The following is a 22,258-nucleotide window of genomic DNA, read 5'->3' on the forward strand; positions in this document are numbered from 1 at the left end:
TGAATGTATGTAAAAACTTCTGGGGGTGAGGAAATCCAAGTCCAGTGACAGAGGAGGACCCGACAGCCAAGATGTGTTCTCTCTTTGCTGGTAACGCTACAATCACACAACAGGGACCATCCCATTCCTCCCAAACACGTAGGTGGGTGGTGCCATTTTTTCACTAAACTTTTTTGCCAAATAGTCTCAATAAACAGAATCATTTTGTTGTTCTAAATATTAGCAATGATTATCTTCATGCTCCCTACCCCAGGTATTTTATACAAAAAAAAATCATAATAATTTTTGTCTTGATGTCATTAGTATCCCAGGGTCTGTTCTTGTAGAAATAAGATTCTTGTGGTTAAATGTCTCTGCTTGAATGTTTGTCCCCAACATCATTGACTACTGTAGGCCCTGAGACTGAGCTGGACATATCATCCAGAAGCAAAGAGCTGGGTGAGGATCTCTCACAAGGCAGGTTACCGGGAAAGCACTGCCCACTATTCTCTCCTTCCTCATGTGATTTCATAGAAAACTCGCATCTGTCTTCCACTATGCTGAATGGACAACTGCTGTGTTTCTCTGAGCCTTGGCTGGGATAAGAGCTATACTGCTGGGCTGTCTGCACAGCCCAAGTCCTTCTGTTGCCCTCAGGGGCATGTGTTCCTGTTTCTCTTGCAGTGAGTTGGCTTCTGGGACAACAGATCATGGGGAGGTTGCTCCATGAGTACTTTTGAGAAGCTATTTTCTCTTCCTCTGATCTGGATGCCCATGCTTTCTTTTTGAGGGACCAGTTTTTCAAACTGGCTAAACCATTTCTCAACCATGTGCTGGCTTGAAGAGTAGCAGAATGCATTGGTGAGTGACTCTCTATGGTGTCATTTTTTGTATAAGCCAGGTGGCTGCTGGCCTGCCCAGTGGAGGCAACAGGCATTCCAGAAATGAGACTGGAGCTGCAAAAGTCAGAAGAAAGTTCGTCCTGCACGCTTTGAGCCTGATAAGTGCAATCAAGGTCTTAAAAATGGTGATGGAGTAAGTGGAAGCCACACTGACACTCTCCCAGGACCAAACTGGAAATACAACTAAAATACAGAAAAACCACCCTGAAAAATCAACTGGACACCAGCTGGAGAGTAACCAAGGATGGAAAGTGGTGACCGCATAGAGACTGGTAGGATGCATGAAGACATGAAAGGGTTGGCCAGGCTCCCACAGACAGCAGCTGAAGGTCCGGAGGGGTATCTCAGCTGTGGAGGAGATTGCCACTGAGAACTCTGGGATTGAAACCCCAAGTTGAGTTCCCAGCCCAGAGAATCAGAACTGAGAAAGATACCCACAGAACATTTGGCTAGGAGAAGCAACAGGGGTGCTCTCTGCCAGCAAGAGATGTCTGGAAATGCAGGCACCCACTTAAAGGGCCAATGCATAAACTTCATGTGCAGCCACTCACCTTAGGCTCTGGGAGGAAAGGGGGAGAGTGAACTGGAGCTGTGTGAGGAGAGGCCAGGGTTGGGGGTTCTGGGCTTGGAGCTTGGAGGGCAGCCATCGGTTTCCTGTGCTGAGTCCTTCCCTCACGCTAGGCAGGACATCTTTCTCCTGCTGACTCTTGCTACCCAAGTGATTTTTGTCTGGGGGTTCATTCTGCCTCAGATGGTCCTTATCTTTTGGGGGGATAATTGCATCACAGCTGGACTTGCATGGCTTTATCTTGTAAAACTGCCTGAAAAGAAAAGCATTGAGTTGGTGTTGGGCTCCGAACAGCACTGGCGTCGCCTCGGGCTTTTTGGAACATCTTCTGCAGCTGTGGTCAGGGAGCTGGGTGTGGTGGCGCCAGGTGGCCCAAGTGCTCCTGCAGGTGGCCTCCGGTGCAGGGCTGGGATGGTAGCCGCCGGGGTTCCGGAGGCCGTTCCATTTGAATGTCTGCACGTTCAGAAAGGCCCAAGTCAAAGTCGCTCAGGGTGAAGACCACCCACTCAGGCTGGTCAGGGTCATGGTCACGGAGGGCGAAGAGGGAGTCCACGCTTCTGCTTCCCTGACCGAGGCTCTTCACCATGTCCCTGCCGGAGCGTCACTGCCCACACTCAGCTCAGGTTCCAAGCTGGGGGAGAGAAGTCAGTCACCCCCAAGCAAGAGATCCTGGAGGCATTCTCGCTAGGACACATCTCCTAAAGCTCTCCAAGGAGGGAAGCGGTCTCTTCTCCAAGTTCTCGGCAGCAGTTTTCAATCGGAAATTGAATAAGCAGAGTGACCTTTTGTGGTTCTGGGCTGGAGGAATAGAGGCCGCAGAATGCTTGGGGCGATGCACAGCGCTAAGGTAAATGCCGTCATCTGACTGGATGAGGGTGTTGCTCAAGGCTGTGAACTGCCCCAGAAAGGCCCTTGGAAGCTCGTCTAGCAGCCCCTGAATTGCATTTGTTTTCTCTTCATCATTTCTCTGACCCATCGCACAGACCCAGTGATGACAGATCTGATGACAACACACTTCCAGGAGTATTTCCTACAACAGCCTTTCAAACAGATGCTATCACAATACAGAGTCACAGTCCAGGTCATTCAACCCTGGGATTCAGTTTCCCCTTCAGCTCCCTGCGAGATTTCACACCGGCTGGCTGTCTGAAGACGCCCTTTGTGAGGGTCCTTTCTGATTAAGAAAAGAAAGTGTACCTGAGATCGGTTTGGGCAGCTAGTCATTTGCACAGTTTCTTGGCAAAGACAGTCCACAGAGCTGTCCTGGCACAGGAGAGGTTGGTGACATGGGCAACTTACCCAGGCGAGTGCTAGAACTCGCCAACAGGCCCGCTTTATGACAGACCGTCTCCTGGCCTGAATCGCTCAGCTGCAGGGCTACTGCCGGGCAGCTGGGCTGCTGAGTGAACTGGCACCGCATCTGCCGGGGCAGATGTTACAAGAGGGAGGGCTGCAGAGGGTGGAAGGATTGGCGAAGTCTGAGGATGCCTGTGGCAGGAGTGCAGTGTCTGGAAGGCGGCTATTTTAATTCCGTAGGGACACTCATGCCCAATAAGTGGACACGGTGTCCCTTTGCCAGAATGAACCCCTAACTGGTCGCCTCTCTCAAAGCCAGTAATCCTGGCATTGGTAGTGACGTGTGGATAACTTCATCCACTGTGTCCCAATTTCCTCCCGTCACAGTCCTAGAATAGGCACAGTTCACGAGTCTGTGGTGAAGACTTCCAGGGGAATGCTCTTCGGGTAGACGGTGCGTCTCTGGAGGAGGGAGAGCCATTGTCCTTCTGCTCTGAGAACTGAAAGTGGCCACAAAGTTCTCTGCGGGCCAGTGCAGCACAAACGACCTCGTGGCGTCCGTATTGCCATCTCCCACTCCGTCCATACAGCTTGCTGTCCACGCGTCACTTCATTTAATTTTATTTTTTATCCTAAAGTTGTTATATTTGATTTTGGCCACAACAAACAGAGCATTGACCCAGGAGGAGACGCGCTCCGCCTCTGCCGGCCTCTCTGCGCTGCACTGGCCAGCAAGCCGCCGAGCCGCTGGAGCAGAGATGAGAGAAGCAGGGGCCACGGCAGCAGGCGCCTCTCCAGGCCCGAGGCCTTTCCTAGAGCCTTCTCCAGGGTGAGGGACGGAGTAAGGCAGGAAGTTGTAAAATTAGAACTAACACAGGGCCTGGGCCTCCAGCATTCAATCCCTGCTGTGATCAGTTGGCGCGCCCCTCAGAGGCGAGCAAGGAGGGCGCAGGTTCTATTTTCTTCAAAACCATGTATAGATCATGTTAATCTGGGTTCTTGACAGTTGTCAGTTACAGAGGCACCATTCAAACTAATTTAAGCAAAACAGAAGATGTAGCTGGCTCTTATCAAAAGTCCCAATGTCAAGTTAGCTGCAAATACACTTGGACACAGGCTATGGGAGGAAGCTCAAGACTTGGTCTCTTGGTCACCATCTTCTGACTGTGATTTTGTGTATGTTGTCCCTATTCTCAAGCAGGACCACCCTATGTGGGAGACCTGAACACTCCAAATTTGACTAACCAGTTTAGCATTCTCATGGGAGAGCTTCCTTTTCTCAAAGGAGCCAATCAAATTCCTAGAATTAACGCATTTGCTAGTTTTATTCACATCTGAACCAATCACTGAGGCAAAGAAGGGGAGAGGCAAAGAGGTTGGAACTAGGTCACAGGACCGTATAAATTGAGAAGGTGATAAAACGTTGCTTCCCTAAAGGTCAACTCAAGTATTACTATCAGGGGGGCGGAGAAGTAGAATTGTTGCTGGGGAGGCCAAATAACAGATGAGAACAACACTGGTTTCAGTTTAATTTTTGTCTATAAAGCCTGCTTCTTGGATCTTTACATGACAACAAGCTTAGCAATAGATACTAATATAAGACTAAAAATGTTTAAATATCAATTATTCTAGTCCCAAATAATGAGTTGATACATGTGTGTATATGTTTCATAAAATGGGGCTTTTTGCTCTAAAATACAATTTAGGAAGGGTCTCTTTAAAAGGTTACTTACAGCTGCCTCATCGTTCAGCACCAACTACTTTGCAGAGCATCATGCATTTCAGAAATGAACTGAGATTAGGATATGTGTTCCCACGACTTGCATACTCTATATGATTTACCCTTTGCATAAAGGGGACATGACTCAGGAAAAGGTGCGTACTCAAATTCATAGTTAAAAGAAAGTAATTCTGATATATTTTGTTTTGTAGAAAGGGGGTTTTATGACCCAACAAAGTAGTATGGCTTTATGCAGAATTTCATATTAAGTCATATTGCATTGGTGATTTTTTTTTTTGAGAAAAGTTGTCATCTGGAAAGTGAACTGAAATGGTTTTGGAACTCGGCACTTGGCCTAGAGTCAACTTAAAAACTCAGAACAGAAAAAAAAATGTTTTTTAGACCTGTCTTCTTCCTAAATATTACCAACTCAAAAAGATTTTAAGATTTTCCCCATGGCTCATACTCAGGAAGAGAGAGATTTTTGGCTTCCAGATGTAGGACAGAAAATAATATTAAATAAACAATAAATAAATAAGTAGTAAAAGCTTTTAGTTTAGTTGCTATATATTCCTTTTTGTTTTGATGGCTGATTTTTAGTCCTCTCCAAATTTCTTTCTTGTGCTACAGCAAGCCTCAGACGACACTTCACCATGAGAGAGATTTCTACATGTTCTCCTCTTCTGACCCAATAGCACCAGATCTAAATGAATCTCAATAGTTTTGTAAAATTGAATTCAGCTTCTCTAGACCATAACAGTTGGTGTCACTCCATTGTGAGCATATCTGGATTGTAATTAAGGAACTCAACATTACCTCTGGCACTGAAGTGCTCTGGGAGATGCCTAACTCACATACAGCTGTGCCAGTTCTGTACCTCTGCATCTGGTGTGTTGTAAAGGATAGTGTGAGTGTGCATGCAAAGTAGAGAGACACAGAATGAGAGCAGAAAGCCACTCTCAGGATGGTCTACAGGCCATAGGCGATCTGAATTTTTTCATTTGAATGCAAAAAATAACCAAAAAACATTCTTTGGTCATAGTGAATATTTACAGAAGTAGATAGAAATGGCCGTGATCTGGCCTTGGGACAGTCACGTATCTGAATCCATTCATCTATTCAGTTAGTCCACAAATACATGTATTGAGCACCCCTGGTCTTATTTAGGTGGAAAGTTAGGCAAGCATCCTTCGGCTGCAGTACCTTGATTACTAGTAATTATTTTTTCTTGGATATAAGAAGTCTGGAGGCATTGGCTTTTGACATTGGTTCAATGACATAAGTGCCAGCATTTCAGCAATTTTCCTGAACTTTCCTTTATGATAGTCACTGAAAGTGGAGCTGTCATTTAAGTATTTGAGACAGGAAGTAGGAGGATTGATGATTGAGGATCAGGCCAACATCGACTTTGTGGAGCTGGAGCCTCGGATGGCCCCAGTTACAGGTCTGATGATTGGCAGGTTATTAGTGCAGGAGAGCCTCAGATGGGATGGCTACTCTGTGCTCCATGCGACCTTTCATGGCAGCCAGTCCAAGGTTCCAAAGAGCAAAAAACCCCCAGCACATGTTTGCTAATGTCTAATTGGCCAAACAAACCACATGGCCAAACCTAGATAAAAGAGGGGGGAAATAGAGTTCACTTCTTGATGGGGGAAAGACAAAGTCACTGTGAAAGGGGGTGGATATAGAGAGAGGAAGAATTTGTGGCCATTTATATAGCCAAAAATGGGAAATTAGTATTACTGACATAAATAGAAGGTAAATACTAAAAATAAAAGTGAATCAGCATAACTAAGTCACTATTGCTATTGCAGGAAGTTTTTCAAACCATCACCACAACTACAGCTCTCCTCACCTGTTCAGAGATCCTCAGCCCTCAGATTGAGAAGTACTGGCCAGTGTTGCTCATACATTGAGCATCGAGCTATGAACCAGGAGGTCACTGTTCAATTCTTGGTTGGGGCACATGCTCAGGTTTCCGGCTCAATCCCCAGTGTGGGGCATACGGGGGATGGCCAATGGGTGACTCTCTCTTATCATTGATGTTTCTGTCTGTTTCTCCTCTCCCTTCTTCTCTGAAATAAAAAATATATAATTTTCTTTAAAAAGAAGTATTGTTCAGGCAGAAAAGTAGAGGATGTGTAGCTCAAGGCAGTAGAACTAGAATTCTGAATTTTCTGCAAATGGATACATCTGAAACATTGCTGTGTTTATCTTCCTTGTCTCATTCGGTTCTCTAGCTCTCCAGATACCATTATTGACATGAACAACATAACTTTCGAAATGCCACTATTATGAGTTTTCTTTTCCCATCTATGTTGGCAGGTTTTCTTTTCTTTCTATATTTTAATTACAGTTGACATTTTATAGTAACTTCAGGTTTACAGCATAGTGGTTAGACATTTGCATAATTTACAAAGTGATTCCCCCCCAATATGTCTAGTACCCACCTGGCACCATACATAGTTATTACAATATTATTGACTGTATTTTCTATGCTGTACTTTATATCCTCATTACTATTTTGTCACTGCCAATTTTTACTTTTTTTTGTAATCCTCATCTGAGGATATGTTTTTACTGATTTCTTTAATGAGAGAGGAAGGGAGAGGTAGAAAGAGAAAGAAACATCAATATGAGAGAGAAACATCTATCAGTTACCTGCTGTACACATCCCAACCGGCGATTGAACATGCAACCTGGATATGTGCCCTGACCCGGAATCAAACCCATGAACTTTCGGTTAAGGGACAATGCTCCAAGCAACTGAACCACACTGGCCAGGGCCCAATTTTTAGTTCTTATCCCTTCATCTTTTCCATTCAGTCCCAAGTTCTAACCTGGCATCCATCAACCTGTTCCTTGCATCTATTTCTGTTTTGTTGGTTATTTCATTCTTTATATTACACATATAAGTGAAATATTTAAAAATAAGGACCTTACATTATTTCTCATTTATTTATCTACTTTGAAATGCATATGTAAAAGCCCTGGCATGCTTTTATGTAGTTCATACTGCCTGTAGTAAGTGGTGCTAAACATAGAGAGATAGTCTATCAATATTTTCTGATAAGCAAAGCTAAACTCTTCTAAATTATCTAGAAAATTCTACAAAAATAACCATGCTAGTTGTGTTCCATTGTGTGAGGGAAAATAAAGAAAGCAGTAAATTGTGAGTCATTTTCTATTTCTCATTTTCTATTTCTCTGGTCATTGGTAGGTGAAGGCATATGCCAAGGAGCTATTGGGAAGTTCTTGTGAAATTACAAAAATAACAAATTATGAAGTTATCTTGCCATTTCAAACATGTACACAAATAAATTAGATCCAAGCATGCTCTATGATCAAGATTTACACATTTCATCCTCACAAGATAGTCAGGTTGTTTTCTGAAGTTCAATTATTATAATAAACCTGCAGGCATCAAAGTCTCCCCAGAGACTGCATGAGTACAATGGCTTTAGAGCTGGCTGTTCTCTTATTTTATCAAACACCTGTGAGAGAGGCAGACAGAGCACTGAGAGTCATAAGCTTTCACCCAGGCCTCACCTCTCCTAAGATGCCCATGTTCTCAGTTGTAACTCAGTCAACCACCCAAGATATCCTAATAAAATAAGAGAAACAATTCCCTGGGATATGGCTTCTAAGGCAGTAGGTGAGCTCAGGGTTAGAGATACTTCTCTCCTACTTGCTAACAGTTTTTATAGATCTGAAGAGGTTTAAGAGGTTTCACAGGCCCTGTTCTTTCTCCCTGGTCTAAAGTCTCCATCAGTGCCAAGAGCATTTCATGGGGAGTCTGAACTTTTCTTTAATCTAATCCATTTAGAAAATGACTCACAATTTATCGAATAAAGTAGAGAAAATTGATACTTCTTCATTAGGCTGAAAAAGTCCTTTTCACAGCTGGCATCTGAAATGCATTTTCTATTTAAATTTTATTAATGTCAATCTTCTCTAGCAGAAGTGAGATTAAAATGAAAGACCGCACAATCAGTGTACAGCTTTCCCATTGCTGCTAGGACTGTGTAAGCACCGGTTTCACAAAGGAACCTGATGCCAAGAGTTTTCTGGGAGTAATTTAATTTGGGATCAGTTGCAAAGTGGGATCAACAAAAAGTGATATTTCAACATATCAATAACTATAAAAGTTATTAATTTATATATGAAAAGAAGGAAGGGTACTTAACTGACATCTGATTATAGTAAATCTCTAGCAATTATAGCAAAAATTATATTATAGAATCTAATGATCTTAGAAAGTACTTTTTTCAAACTGGGGAAATACTTGAATATAAATATATGCCTCTAAAGTTGTAAGAACACAGAGAGCTTAGCACCAAAACATATACAGAGGTTCATGGTGCTCAAACCTTCCTTGTAAATATCATTTTTTAAATCTGATCTTCCCTTTGATTTAAAATGCAAAAGCCATTTGGGAGCTCTTCTTTACACCCACAATCAGGTTACTGGCTCCCCAATTTGTTACCATGGATGTGACTGCATCAAATAGAAGTCATAGCCAAAGGGAAGATCCAAAAATGACAGCACAGTAAGTGGAAGTTACACTGACACTCTCCCAGGACCAAACTAGTAATACAACTAAAACACAGAAGAACCACCTAGAAAAATCAACTTAGGACTAGCTGGAGAGAACCTGGACAACCAAGGACAGAAAGTGGAGACCCCATAGAGACTGCTAGGAAGTGTGGAGCCGCAAAAGGGCTGGCCAAGCTCCCACAGACAGCAGCTTAAGTCCAGGGGGGATATCTCAGCTGTGGGGGTTCACACTGAGAACTTTGGAGTCTAAACTCCAAGCTGGGTTCCCCAGCCCAGAGCACCAGAACTGAGAGTGTTGCCACATAACAGCTGGCTGTGAAAAGCAGCAGGGTTGCTGTCTGCCAGCAAGAGATGTCTGGAAATGCAGGAACCCTCTTAATGGGCCAATGCACACAATTTCATGTGCAGCCTCTCACCTTTGGCTCAAACAGAGGGAGGGCAGAGTAAATTGGAGCTGGGTGAGAAGAATCCAGGGTTGGGGGTTTTAGGGTTGGCTCTCGGAGGGCAGCCACCCTAGTTTCCTGTGCTGAGTTATTCCCTCACTCTGCAGAAGTTATTCCCTCATCTATCCATGGAGGACCTTTGCTATCCACATCATTTTTGCTTGGGGAAAAGGCAATTGACATATCCTCTTAGAAGACCTCTCACCTCATCCTGTGACCTGTAGCCTGAGGCAAATCAAGGCTGATAACAATCAGACTACAGGAAGAGGGATATCTCTGGAGGCTTTGGGTCCTTGTCTGATCTCCTTCTGGGCCTTTGGCTAGGAAAACCAGACTCTGGTGCACATCTTGGTCCTTTCCAAAGAGACCCAGCCCCAGCAGAGGGAGCCATAAGCTATGGATTGTTGATAGCTCTGACCGGTACTCAGAACCAGTCAGAAACCGCATCTGACATTGTCCTGCACTAGAGATAGAGAGTCAGAGCAGATCTACCTGTTACATAGACACAAACCAAAACAGGCAGCCAAAGTGGGGAGAGAAAAAAACAAGCCCAAAATGAAAGAACAAGAAAATTCTTCAGAAGAAGAGGTAAATGAAATGGAGATAAGAAATTTATCAGATACAGACTTCAGAATAATGATGACAAAGATGCTCAACAGCATGAGAAAAGATATAGTAACTATGAAAAATGACATAGCACTAATAAAGAACACAGTGGAAGGAACATTCAGCAGATTAAGGTATGCTGAGGATGGAAACAGTGAATTAGAAGATGGGGTGGGAAAAATCACTCAATCAGAGAACCAACAAGAAAATAAAAACAATAAAAAAAAAACAGGAAGACAACTTAATGGAGCTACAGGATAGCAGGGAATGTAACAATATTTGCATAATAGGAGTACCAGAAGGAGAAGAAAGTGAGCAAGGGATAAAGAACATGTTTGAAGAAATAATGGCAGAAAACTTTCCTAACCTAGTGAAGGAAAAAGTCAGACAAGTTCAGGAGGCACAGAGAGTCCCAAGCAAGAAGAACCCAAACAGGCCCACACCCAGACACATCATAATTAAAATGCCAAAAATTAAAGACAAAGAGAGATTCTTAAAGGCAGCCAGAGAAAAGCAAATTGTTTCCTACAAATGAGCTCCCATAAGACAGCCAGTTGATTTCTCATCAGAAGCTCTATAGACCAAAAGGGAATGGCATGAAATATTCAAGGTAATGAAAAGCAAGAATCTGAAGCCAAGATTACTATATCCAGCAAGGCTCTCATTCAAAATAAAAAAGCTAAAGGAGTATATTAGCACCAAACCAGAACTGCAAGAAATGCTAACGGGACTGCATAATGAGAAGAAGAAATAGAAAGAGAGAGATAAACAGAGGCATACAGAATTAAAATGAATGGGTTACCATTAATATTAAAAAAAATCAAAAACATCCTGGAAACAAATGAAAATGAACATACAACTACCCCAAGTCTATGGGACACAGTGAAAGCAGTTCTGAGAAGGAAATTCTTAGCACTACAGGCCTACCTCAAAAAATAAGAAAAATTAATAATAAACTATGTAAGTCAACAACTTAAAGAATTAAAAAGAGAATAACAAGAAAAGCACAGAGTAAGTAGAAGGAAGGAAATAATAAAAATTAGAGCAGAAATAAATGACATAGAGGCTAAAAACCAATACAAAAAATCAATGAAACCAAGAGTTTGTTCTTTAAAAAGATAAACAATATTGGTAAACCATTAGACATTCTCAACAAGAAACAAAGAGAGAAGACCCAGATAAATAAAATCATAAATTAAAGTAGAGAAGTAACAACTAACACCATAGAAATACAAATGATTTTAAGAATATACTATGATCAACTCTGTGCCAATAAATTGGACAACCTGGGAGAAATGGACAAATTTCTTGAAAAATAAAATCTCCCAAAACTGAATCAGGAAGAATCAGAAAACCTGAATAGGCCAATAACAACTTATGAAATAGAAACTTAATTTTTAAAAAAAAAACCTCCCAGAGCATTATGCTAAGCGAAATAAGCCAGTCGGAGAAAGATAAATATCACATGATCTCACTCATTTCTGGAATATAATGAACAACATAAACTGATGAACAAAAATAGAACCAGAGTCATAGAAGCATCAAAACAGATTTCCAAACTATGAGGGAAGGCAGGGGGTGAGGGGATAAGAGATCAACCAAAGGATTTGTATGCATGCATATGAGAATAACCAATAGACACAGACCTGGTGGAGGAGGGCTGAGGGCAGGTGCTGGGGGTAGAGGTGGCTGGGGAGAGGTCAATGGGGGGAAAGGAGACTTACATAATTCTTTAAACAATAAAGGATTTAAATTTTAAAAAATATATACTATCAGGACAAAAAAAAAGAAAAACTCCCAGCAAACAAAAGCCCTGGTCCAAGTGGCTTCATGGGGAGTTTTACCAAACCTTCAAAGAACAGCTAACACCTATTCTCCTCAAACTATTCCAAAAAATCCAAGAGGAAGGAATACTTCCAAGCTCTTTTTATGAGACTAGCATTGTCCTAATTCCAAAACCAAATAAAGACACTACAAAGAAAGAGAATTACAGGCCAATATCCCTGATGAACACAGATGCTAAAATCCTCAACAAAATATTAGCAAATCAGATCCAGCAATATATTAAAATGATCATGACCAAGTAGTATTTATTCCAGGGATGCAAGGCTGGTCCAATATTAGCAAATCAATAAACATGATATATCATATAAAGACAAATTGAAAGACAAAAATCACATGACCATATCAATAGATGCAGAAAAAGCTTTCGACAAAATCCAACACACATTTTTGATAAAAACTCTCAGCAAAGGGGGTGTAGCAGGATCCTGGCTCCATATATGACAAACTTACAGCCAACATCATACTCAATGGGCAAAAATTAAAACCAATCCTCCCAAGAACAGGAATAAGACAGGGGTGTCTGCTTTCACCACTCTTATTCAACATATTATTGGAAGTCCTAGCCCTCAAACAAGAAGTAGAAATAAAAGGCATTCAAATTGAAAAGAAGGAAGTAAACTCTCATTATTTGCAATGGCATGATATTGCACATAGAAAACCCAAAAAAACTATTAGATTTAATAAAGAAATTTGGTAATGTAGCAGGATACAAAATTAACACCCAGAAATTGATGGGTTTTTAATACACCAATTATGAATTTTCAGAAAGAGAAACTAAACAAACAATCCCATTTACCATTGCAACAAAAAGTTAAGATACTTAGGAATAAACTTAACCAAGGAGTTAAAAGACTTGTACTCAGAAAACTACAGGATTTTGAAAAAAGAAATAGAGGAAGATATACTAGTAAGCAAGCCAAAGAATCTATAATAAAAAAAGCATAATATGCTAATTAGACCAGACAGCTGAACGAACTTCTGGACGTCCTTCTGGACAACCTTCCAGATGAAGCTGGGGCTGCCGCAGCTGTGAGGGCCGAGCCCCTTGCATGAATTTCATGCATTGGGCCTCCAGTATACTATGTTCATGGATTGGTAGAATTAGCATCATTAAACGTCCATATTACCCAAAGAAATCTACAGATTCAATGCAATCTCTATTAAAATACCAACAGCATATTTCACAGATCTAGAACAAATACTCCAAAAATTTATATGGAACCAAAAAAGGCTCCAAATAGCCACAGCAATCTTGAGAAAGAAGAACAAGGTTGGAGGGATCCCACTACCACAGTGATTCTCAACCTTCTGACCCTTTAAATACAGTTCCTCATGTTGTGACCCAACCATAAAATTATTTTCATTGCTACTTCATAACTGTAATGTTGCTACTGTTATGAATTGTAATGTAAATATCTGATATGCAGGATGGTTTTAGGCGACCCCTGTGAAAGGGTCGTTTGACTGCCAAAGGGGTCACAACCCACAGGTTGAGAACCACTGCACTACCATATATCAAGTTTTACTACAAAGACACCATAATCAAAACAGCCTGGTACTGGCACAGGAACAGGCATATAGATCAATGGAAAAAAAAGAGAGACCCAGAAATTGACCAAAGCCATTATACTCAATTCATATTTGATAAAGGAGGCAAGAATATACAAAGCAGTCAAGACAGTCTCTTTAATAAATTGTGTTGGGAAAATTGGACAGATACATGCAACAAAATGAAACTAGACCACCAACTTACACCATACTCAAGAGTACATTCAAAGTGGATAAAAGACTTAAATGTGAGTCGTGAAACCATAAAAATCCTGGAAGAAACTATAGGCAGCAAAATCTCAGACATCTTTTGTAGCAATGTGTTTACCGATACATCTCCTAGAATACAGGATACTCAGGAGAAAATAAACAAATGGGACCACATCAAAATAAAAAGCTTCTGCACTGCCAAAGGAACCATCAACAGAATGAAAAGGGAGCCCACTGTATAGGAGAACATATTGGGCAATGACACATCTGATAAAGGGTTAATATCCAAAATCTATAAGGAACTCATATAACTTAACAAAAGGAAGACAAACAATCCAATTTAAAAAAATGGGCAACGGACCTAAATGACACTTCTCCAAGAGGCATATGAAAAAATGCTCACAGTCACTGATCATCAGAAAGATGCAAATTAAAATGACAATGAAGTATCTCCTCAAAGCTATCAGAATGGCTATCATCAACAAATGACAAGTGCTGGCGAGGTTGTGGAGAAAAGGAAACCCTAGTATACTGCTGGTGGGAATGCAGACTGGTACAGCCATCATGGAAAACAGTATGGAGTTTCCTCACAAAATTAAATATGGAACTGCCATTTGAACCAGTGATTCCACTTCTAGGAATATATCTAAGAGACCCGAAACACCAATCAGAAAGCACAATTTACAATAGCTAAGATCTGGAAACTGCCCAAGTGCCCATCAGTAAATGAGTGGATAAGAAATACCTGGTACATTTACACCAGGGAATACTATGCAGCAGTAAAAATGACACATCTCTTACCCTTTAAGACAGTATGGAAGGACCAGGAAAGTATTATGCTAAGCAAAATAAGCCAGTCTGAGAAAGACAAGTGTCACATCATCTTACTCATATGTGGAACCTAATGAACAAAATAAACTGATGAACAGAGTGGATCCAGAGACATGGAACGGAGTGCAGAATCTCAGAGGGAAGGCAGGGGAGAGTGAGTGGATGGGAAGTAATCAATCAAGGACCTTGTATGCAAATATGCATGGCTCATGGACACAGACAATAGAGCAGTGATGGCCTGAGGGGGGGTGCGGGGGGGGCAGGATGGGGTCAATGGGGCAAAAAGGGGACATATGTAATACTTTCAACAATAAAGCTTTAATTTTTTTTTTTAAAAAAAAGAAGTGACAACCACGATGATAGGAATTCCAGTTCTGTTCTGAAATTGCAAGTTTCTCCTCACTGAGATGGCTAAACTAAAAGATATGTGTACCATTGGAATAACAAGAAACACCCATTAACACAAAGGCATCAAATATGGCGTGTTTTAGTTAGTTGGTTGGCTTGTTGGTTTTGGCTTAGGCTTGAAGTCTGGAGGGTCCACCCGGCAGGACGTTTAAGACCCACAAAATCAATTGGTCTGGCCCTGCCAAGGCATTAGGGGTGATTTAATTACGTGTTTGACCAAATACAGCTGACTACTTTTTAAGTTATAATTTTGTATGGCCGGCGAATTATGTTATAAATATACAAATGGCCCTTGGCAGAGAGAAGGTTCCTCACCCCTGGCTTAGAGCCTCCAGTAGGCTTGACCTCTTCATTCTCCCTTCATATCAGTTGAGTTTCTTTGAGAAGAAGTTATTCACAAAGAAATTGAGATTTTATTGCTATATTAGATCTGCTCTATATATAGTCCAGATGAACTCTGAAGGCTGGCAGTTGGCTGGGTTCACCAGCTGGCTAAGCCACATGTTTCCGTATCCCCAAAAGAAAAACCCACGCCTCACTAACATCATTAGGAATTCAGTGTTGATGAAGCTGTGCAGAGAAGTGGGTATTTGTGGTGAAAATAGCAGTTAGTACAATTTTTCTGAAGGATAATATGACAATATATATATGACAAGTACTAACCCCCTTTTTTACCCTTTAAGAAATTTCATTCCTTGTAATTCATCTTGAGAAAATAATTAAATACACTTGCAAAGAGTATATGTTCAAGGGTGTTTATACAAACATTCTTTCTACCAACAAACCATCAACCATACACACAAAAGTGACAACTTAAATTTCAAATAGGAAGGAGTGGTTAAATAAATAAATCCACAGTCCTGCTATGGATATCATTCAGGTGTTAAAATAATGATGCATTTAATTCATTTATAGTCAAGGAAGAATGTTTATGATTCTGTTATTAGGTTTTAAATTAGAGTACAGTATGTTATATAATCTTACTTTTATAAAAAGTATGTTACAAATTGTGTTGGTCTATGCATTTATTCAACTGTTTTAAAAATAAATATTGATCACCTACTATGTGCCAGCACTGTTGTAGACACTTGGGAAGACAACGTTCAAGCCTCATGAAGTTTACAATCAAGTGCGAGGAGAGAAAAAATACCCAAGAAAACTGAAACTGTGTGAATTCAGGGAGTAGTACTGTTATGAAGAAAGTCATAGTAGGGTAGAAGGGGAAAGTAGCAGGGTGAGGTGGGTGTGGATTATTTTAGGTAAATGATCAAGAAAGAAGACTCTAAACAGGAACAACTGCATTTAGGCTAGGTGAGTGTCAACCCTGGGAGGTCACGCCCAAGACAGAGGGTGAGCCAAATAAGAAAAGAGATCGACAAACCTCTTTATCAAACAAAAAGTGATTTTGATTTTGCAATATCCTGCTTATGTTTTATCACTTGTTATTAATAAGGAAATGTAGAAAAGGGAACAGGTTACTACTAGGTCTTATGAATTTAAAATTTACAAATTTTAAAAAGTTCCTCCTTTGCAAGGGGTGGAGAGATTGGAAAAAATGTGGAGTGGAGTGGGGATGGTAGAAAACATGACTGAAGAGATGGGAGGGTTCAAATAGCATGGATCTTTGAAGGATATGTAGTAAGGTGTTTATAATTTATTCTATGTGATGGAACCCATTGGAGAGTTTAGGCAGAGGAGGGATATGAAATTATTTGCATTTTAAAAGATCATTCTGGATGCTGTGTCAAGAATAGTCAGAGAGAAAGTCTGAGGCAAAACATATGTAACGGTCTACCTCCACCCAATGGGATTATGGGTGATGTATATTCCTTTTGATGATCAGTGTGCTTTGAATTCTAGGAAAGAATATATACTACACTTACAACTATGGAGGGAAATGTAAAGATTTCTGTGGTTGAGAACATCAAAATGTTTGTATCTCAACAAAAAAACTATCTGTTATAAACTTCAAGGTCACACTTAAATATTTTAAATACAGACAGAATGCTAAATACGAAAATATAGGGAATGTAAAGTAGGGTATTTACTTAATAAGCATAATATTTAACCATATGTTAAAGTTATGTACCTATACAAATGCAAGAAGACATGCTGAATTTAATTCTAAAATAAAATCATCAATTTAGTGAAAGCAAGACAAACATCCAGTGTTTGACTTATGAGTGGATGGAGCGATAGATTTGCATGTACAGACATCTCCCTTCCCCACAGGAATGCACTCCAAGCCCCCAGTGATTCCTGCAACCACTACTAGTACCAAACCCGTCATAGTCTGTTTCCTGTACATACATGCCTAGGATAAGTTGAATTTATAAATCAGGCACAGTAAGAGATTAACAAAAATAACTAATAATAAAATACAGCAATTATAAGAAGACACATTTGACCCTTGAACAACATGGGTTTGAACTGTGCAGGCTCACTTATATGTGTATTTTTCAATAAATACCATTCATGTATTTTCAACCACAGTTGACCCCAGGTAACTGAAATTATAAAAAGCAAAATCGTGGATAAGGAGGGACTACTGTATTGACAATGCAGAATAAGCCAGGGGCTCCAGCCCTGGTGTTCAGTTTCAGAAGAAGAGTATTATTATTGTCAGGCATTAAGAGCACTTCCCTGATTTTGCAAAAAGTCTCTTAAAATTCCTTCTCACCAGAGGAGACAGCTTTTGTCAAAGAACAATGAACTGTATCCCTGCCTTCTGATAAAACAGGTTGGCACAACCCATGACAAGGAAAAGATTTCTTTTATGTTTTGTGTATTACTTCCAATTCCTGTGAAGTTAGCCTTTTTCCTTATTACATATACATATATGCTTTAATATAGGAATTATTTTGTTGATTACTTAGTTGTTAAATTATTTTATCAAGGAGAGCTTCTCTTACCACCATCACCCTGACAACCTAAATCACACCCACTTTTTAGTTTCCATTATAGCACATTGTAACTTTTTGTGTATCGCTATTCTTCAGTATATATTATTGCATCATTACATTTAGTGTATATCTCCCATAAGAGACTGCATTCCACTTTAGAGTATAAACTGTCTTTATTCCCAGCACAAATAACTTTTGAATGAATAAAAGATAACTTTTGTCTTTAAATACCTTTAAGAAAAACTACCATTCAAGAAAATTGTATCATACTTATCTTCTGGTTTTAAATACTGCCCAGTTTGCAATCCACACCCTCACCTGCAACCTCACCGACATAAAATTGCATCAGTTTGAAAAGCATTGAATTTGTATAGGACAGTGGTTCTCAACCTTGGCCCCACCCCATAACAAAGAAACAGAATTTCCGGAGGATGAGGCCCAGAAATCAGGATTTTAAAAATATTCCCAGGTGATTCTAATGTGCAGCCAAGGTTGAGAACCACTGGTATAGGAGAGCAATGCCAATAACCCCACCACCAGCTGTTATGACTTTGGGATATATTGTAGGTAAAAGGGGGATAAACGGTGATGGAAGGAGACTAGACTTGGGTGTCAAACACAAAATACAATATGCAGATGATGTAGAATTGTACACCTGAAACCTACATAATTTTATTAACTAATGTCACCCCAATAAATTCAACAAAAAAGAAATATATTGTAAATCCTACAAAGAAATACAGTCTAGTCAGTAAAAAAAATAATATATACATCCAAGAATTAGTATACGCTTCCATTAAAGATAAGGCATTGCGAACACAAAATACAATGTGCAGATGATGTAGAATTGTACACCTGAAACCTACATAATTTTATTAACTAATGTCACCCCAATAAATTCAACAAAAAAGAAATATATTGTAAATCCTACAAAGAAATACAGTCTAGTCAGTAAAAAAAATAATATATACATCCAAGAATTAGTATACGCTTCCATTAAAGATAAGGCATTAGCTCTCTAAAACAGTAATTGTATGGATGCATACTTAGCTGGATAGAGAGTGCATGGGTAGATAATAGGAACAATTGCCATGTGTTGAGTATAAAGTTCATTAGGCACTATGCTAAGTACTTTATCTCATCTAAAATTCACTATAAGCCGTAGTGATTTTTAACTCCATTTATAACTCTGGAACCTGAGACTAGAACTGGGGAATTTTCCCAAGACACACCGCCAGGAAGAGGTACGGTTAACTTCCAAACCCAGGTTCTTCTATCACAGCCAAGAGCTTCGCCTCAGTCTTTACACGTGCCTCTGCATAAATCCTGTCCTGAAATGTGGGCTCAGAGCAAAGAGGGGGTTTGGAATGACTGCAGGCATAGTATTCAGAGCCTTTAATTTTCTGCTTTGATGAAGACAGTAACACACAGAGAGCCACTGCAGGTCTTTTGAAAAAGAGCATTGTAACACCTGTTCCAACCACCTGTGCAAAGGGGAGGCTAGCGAGCTAGCTGCCCAGTCCCTGCTGATGGAGTTCCAGCCACTGCTTTAAACTGTATGACAGGTTGCACAAAAATGAGCCTAAACTTGTTCTTGATTGATGTACTCATAACCTACTTCTGGGAACATGAATGAAACGATATGTTCAACCATTTAATTTATGCTGAAACTTTCATAAGTCATAGAAGTGAGCTAAGAGTTTGGCATAATATCGAAGAACAGTGGTTTTCTCTCTAACTTTGTGATGAATGACTTCTCTGCTTTGGAGTGATTTTATTCTTTAGAGTAATAAAAACGGGTGGCGGCGGCTGCTGCTGCTGTTGATGATGATGATAGCTAGTATTTATTGTACATTTACTAACGCCAGATGCTCTGCTGGTGCTTCGCATGCATTTTTCATGTGATCCTCCCCATCCTTTGATATAGGCACTATGTTTTCTTTCTCGTTTTGTTTCATTTTTTATTCATTTATAAGTTGCAAACCAGTTTTGACAAATTCCATGCCATTCAAAGATGAATGCTGCGTGATCCTCAAGGAATTCACTGCCTGGCAAGTAGGCAGGCACATGAGCTGATGGCTGAGTCCAACGTGGTTGGGGTTGAGTTACTGGCCATAATGTTTCCTCAGTTGCAACTCTGCCGTTCTTCACAACTGCAGAGGAGGCATCCAAAAATCAAGCCCTTATCCCTTCTCTGTTTGAAGCTGTGGTGCTTACTGACATTTCAGCGGCTTGCTTCTGTCTTCTTCCATCTTGCACGACACTGCCAAGGTGATGTTGGTGATGGTAACATTTACAGTAAATATACTAATGCCAGATGCTCTGCTAGTGCTTCCCCAACCACCCGTGCAATCACATCTTCCCTTTGCTCACCAAATATGAATCTTTACTGACTTACCATTCCTTTAAAAATTACAATAAAAAAAATTTAAAAGCTCAAGCTCCTTGCTTTTGAGAGCTCTCCTGTTTAGGTTTTCTCGGGCTGCTGTCCACTGGGAGCCTGCGCTTCTGACACAATGCAGGGCTTGCTGCTGGCCCAGCACTTGGCTCGTTTATGCCTCCGTAATGCAGGCCTCACAGCCAATAGTGCCCATGTTGAGACGCCTGAGCTGAAGTGTAAGCTCTGAGGGCAGGGCTAGGTCATGTTCCTTATTTTACAGTCTCCGCAAACTGGAGTGCTTTACATAAGGAAAGTACTGAATTAAAAAGCAAACATTTCTATTGAAATTATAGAAAGGGACTACACTTCTTAGGCAATACCGTGTGTATTTGCCGTGTTTATTAAGCCCACCGATTATTAGTACCCTGTTCTGTTCCCACGGGGAAATGCCTGCAAGCGACCAACAATAAGATAGAAAGGATTTGTGCCTATTTAAGGTTTATCCCTGAAAGACAGATTGATTCCCCGTTACGGTCTCTCTTTTTTCTCTACAGCAATGTGACCCTGTGTAAGGGCGAAACCGAGACTCATGATTAACGTGGCTTTAGTGGGTTTGAGACTCTCAAGGAAAGCTGAGCATTCTTTAAAAAGTTGAAGATCAGCTATTTTTCTGAACATGGCACAGTCATCGAGCAAATCCCAGAACCCCGGGGCTAAGGCACCTTTAAGACCCTCGTTTGTAATCGCCACAGATAAGCGAGAGGGGTTTCCAGCTGATATTTCATTAACTTGGTTCTTCTCAGGGAGGGAAGTTTTTACAGAATTATGCATCTACCTCCAAAGTTTCTCTCAGCTTCCAAACGTATTCACTAGCAGGAATTTTATTAAAATGCTGTAACTAATGAAATTAAGCCATGTGTAACTCAGACTAGGAAGAACTAAGCATAATATAAACTGCCTTCTTGCCTGAATTATTTTTAAATTAACTTAATTTTACAAGAAACCAAATGTATTTTTTTTTCCACAAGTGTGTCGGCTTGAAATTTATTTTCCACAGTAATAGAGCAGAGAGCGCTCATTCCTCCACTCAGCGGTCAATAAATTTGTTAACTTCTGTGAATCCTAAACACAAAACTAGGATGCGTGAGCCTTAGAAGGGTGAAAGCGGGAGCGCTGTGGTCAGGCCCGCCTGGATGCTAGTGTTGACTCCTGCACTCCCTCCCTGTCAGCTAGGACACGGGCTCAGCTTGCTCATCTGCAGAATGGGTTCAGAGTACCCCCCCACTTTCCGAGGTTGCTGTGAAGACTAATACAATTCTTTTAAAGTGCCTAACACAGACACATCTAAAAAGGTTACAAAAAGGTCAGTTATCATTTTTATTATCATTCAAGACATCTAAGACTTTTTAATATTAATTTTTTATTATGATAAATGTAGCCATAAAAAAATATTACAAAAACGGTTAAATAGCATGACTATTAGCTCCTTTTTGCTAACCAAAGGTTTTATGCAGCTTCCAGTTTGGGCGAAGAGGAGGCAACTTTGAAATCCTCTCTTTGTGAAGTTTTTTAGAGACAGTGCAGGGTACACGAGTTATGAAAATAACTGGGATTGAAGACCGCAGCTTGACCTGGAGCATGAAGAGACATACTCAGATGACCCTGTCGTGTACAAATCAGGCACAAACGTGTCGAAGGCATCTTGAGGGAAGCCAGAGTGAGCTGGATGCTGGTGGGCCAGAGGCTGGGCCAAAGTTTGCAGTGCGCTGTGCAGAGCGGGTAAATGGGGGTTTTCAAGTGCACGGCAGGCCTGCGGGCGTTTTCACTCTTAGAAAGCCCTTTCTTCCCCCCTGAGCCCCTGGGTCTCCACAGCCTTGAGTTGAAGGGATATGTGTGCTTTGCGTATTCTTTTCCCCACGGTCTACATGGTCAGTGAGAAGATGTGCGTGCTTCAGAGAAAGAGGAACAGTTGGGTTAGCTTGCAACGAAGCAGGTAGGCTCAGACGGGGCGGAGGGCGGCCTGGAGGGGAGCAGGGCCCCGCAGGCAGGCGGGCGGGAGGGC

General features: G+C 40.8%; 1 pseudogene; it reads right to left on the bottom strand.

Moving 5' to 3' along the window:
• Positions 1 to 343: 343 nt before the first annotated feature.
• LOC102261494 overlaps positions 344 to 22,258 on the bottom strand; it is a 66,432-nt pseudogene continuing 44,517 nt past the window's right edge.

The sequence above is a fragment of the Myotis brandtii genome, unplaced genomic scaffold (assembly GCF_000412655.1).
Source record: "Myotis brandtii unplaced genomic scaffold, ASM41265v1 scaffold3739, whole genome shotgun sequence".
Lineage (NCBI taxonomy): Eukaryota > Metazoa > Chordata > Mammalia > Chiroptera > Vespertilionidae > Myotis > Myotis brandtii.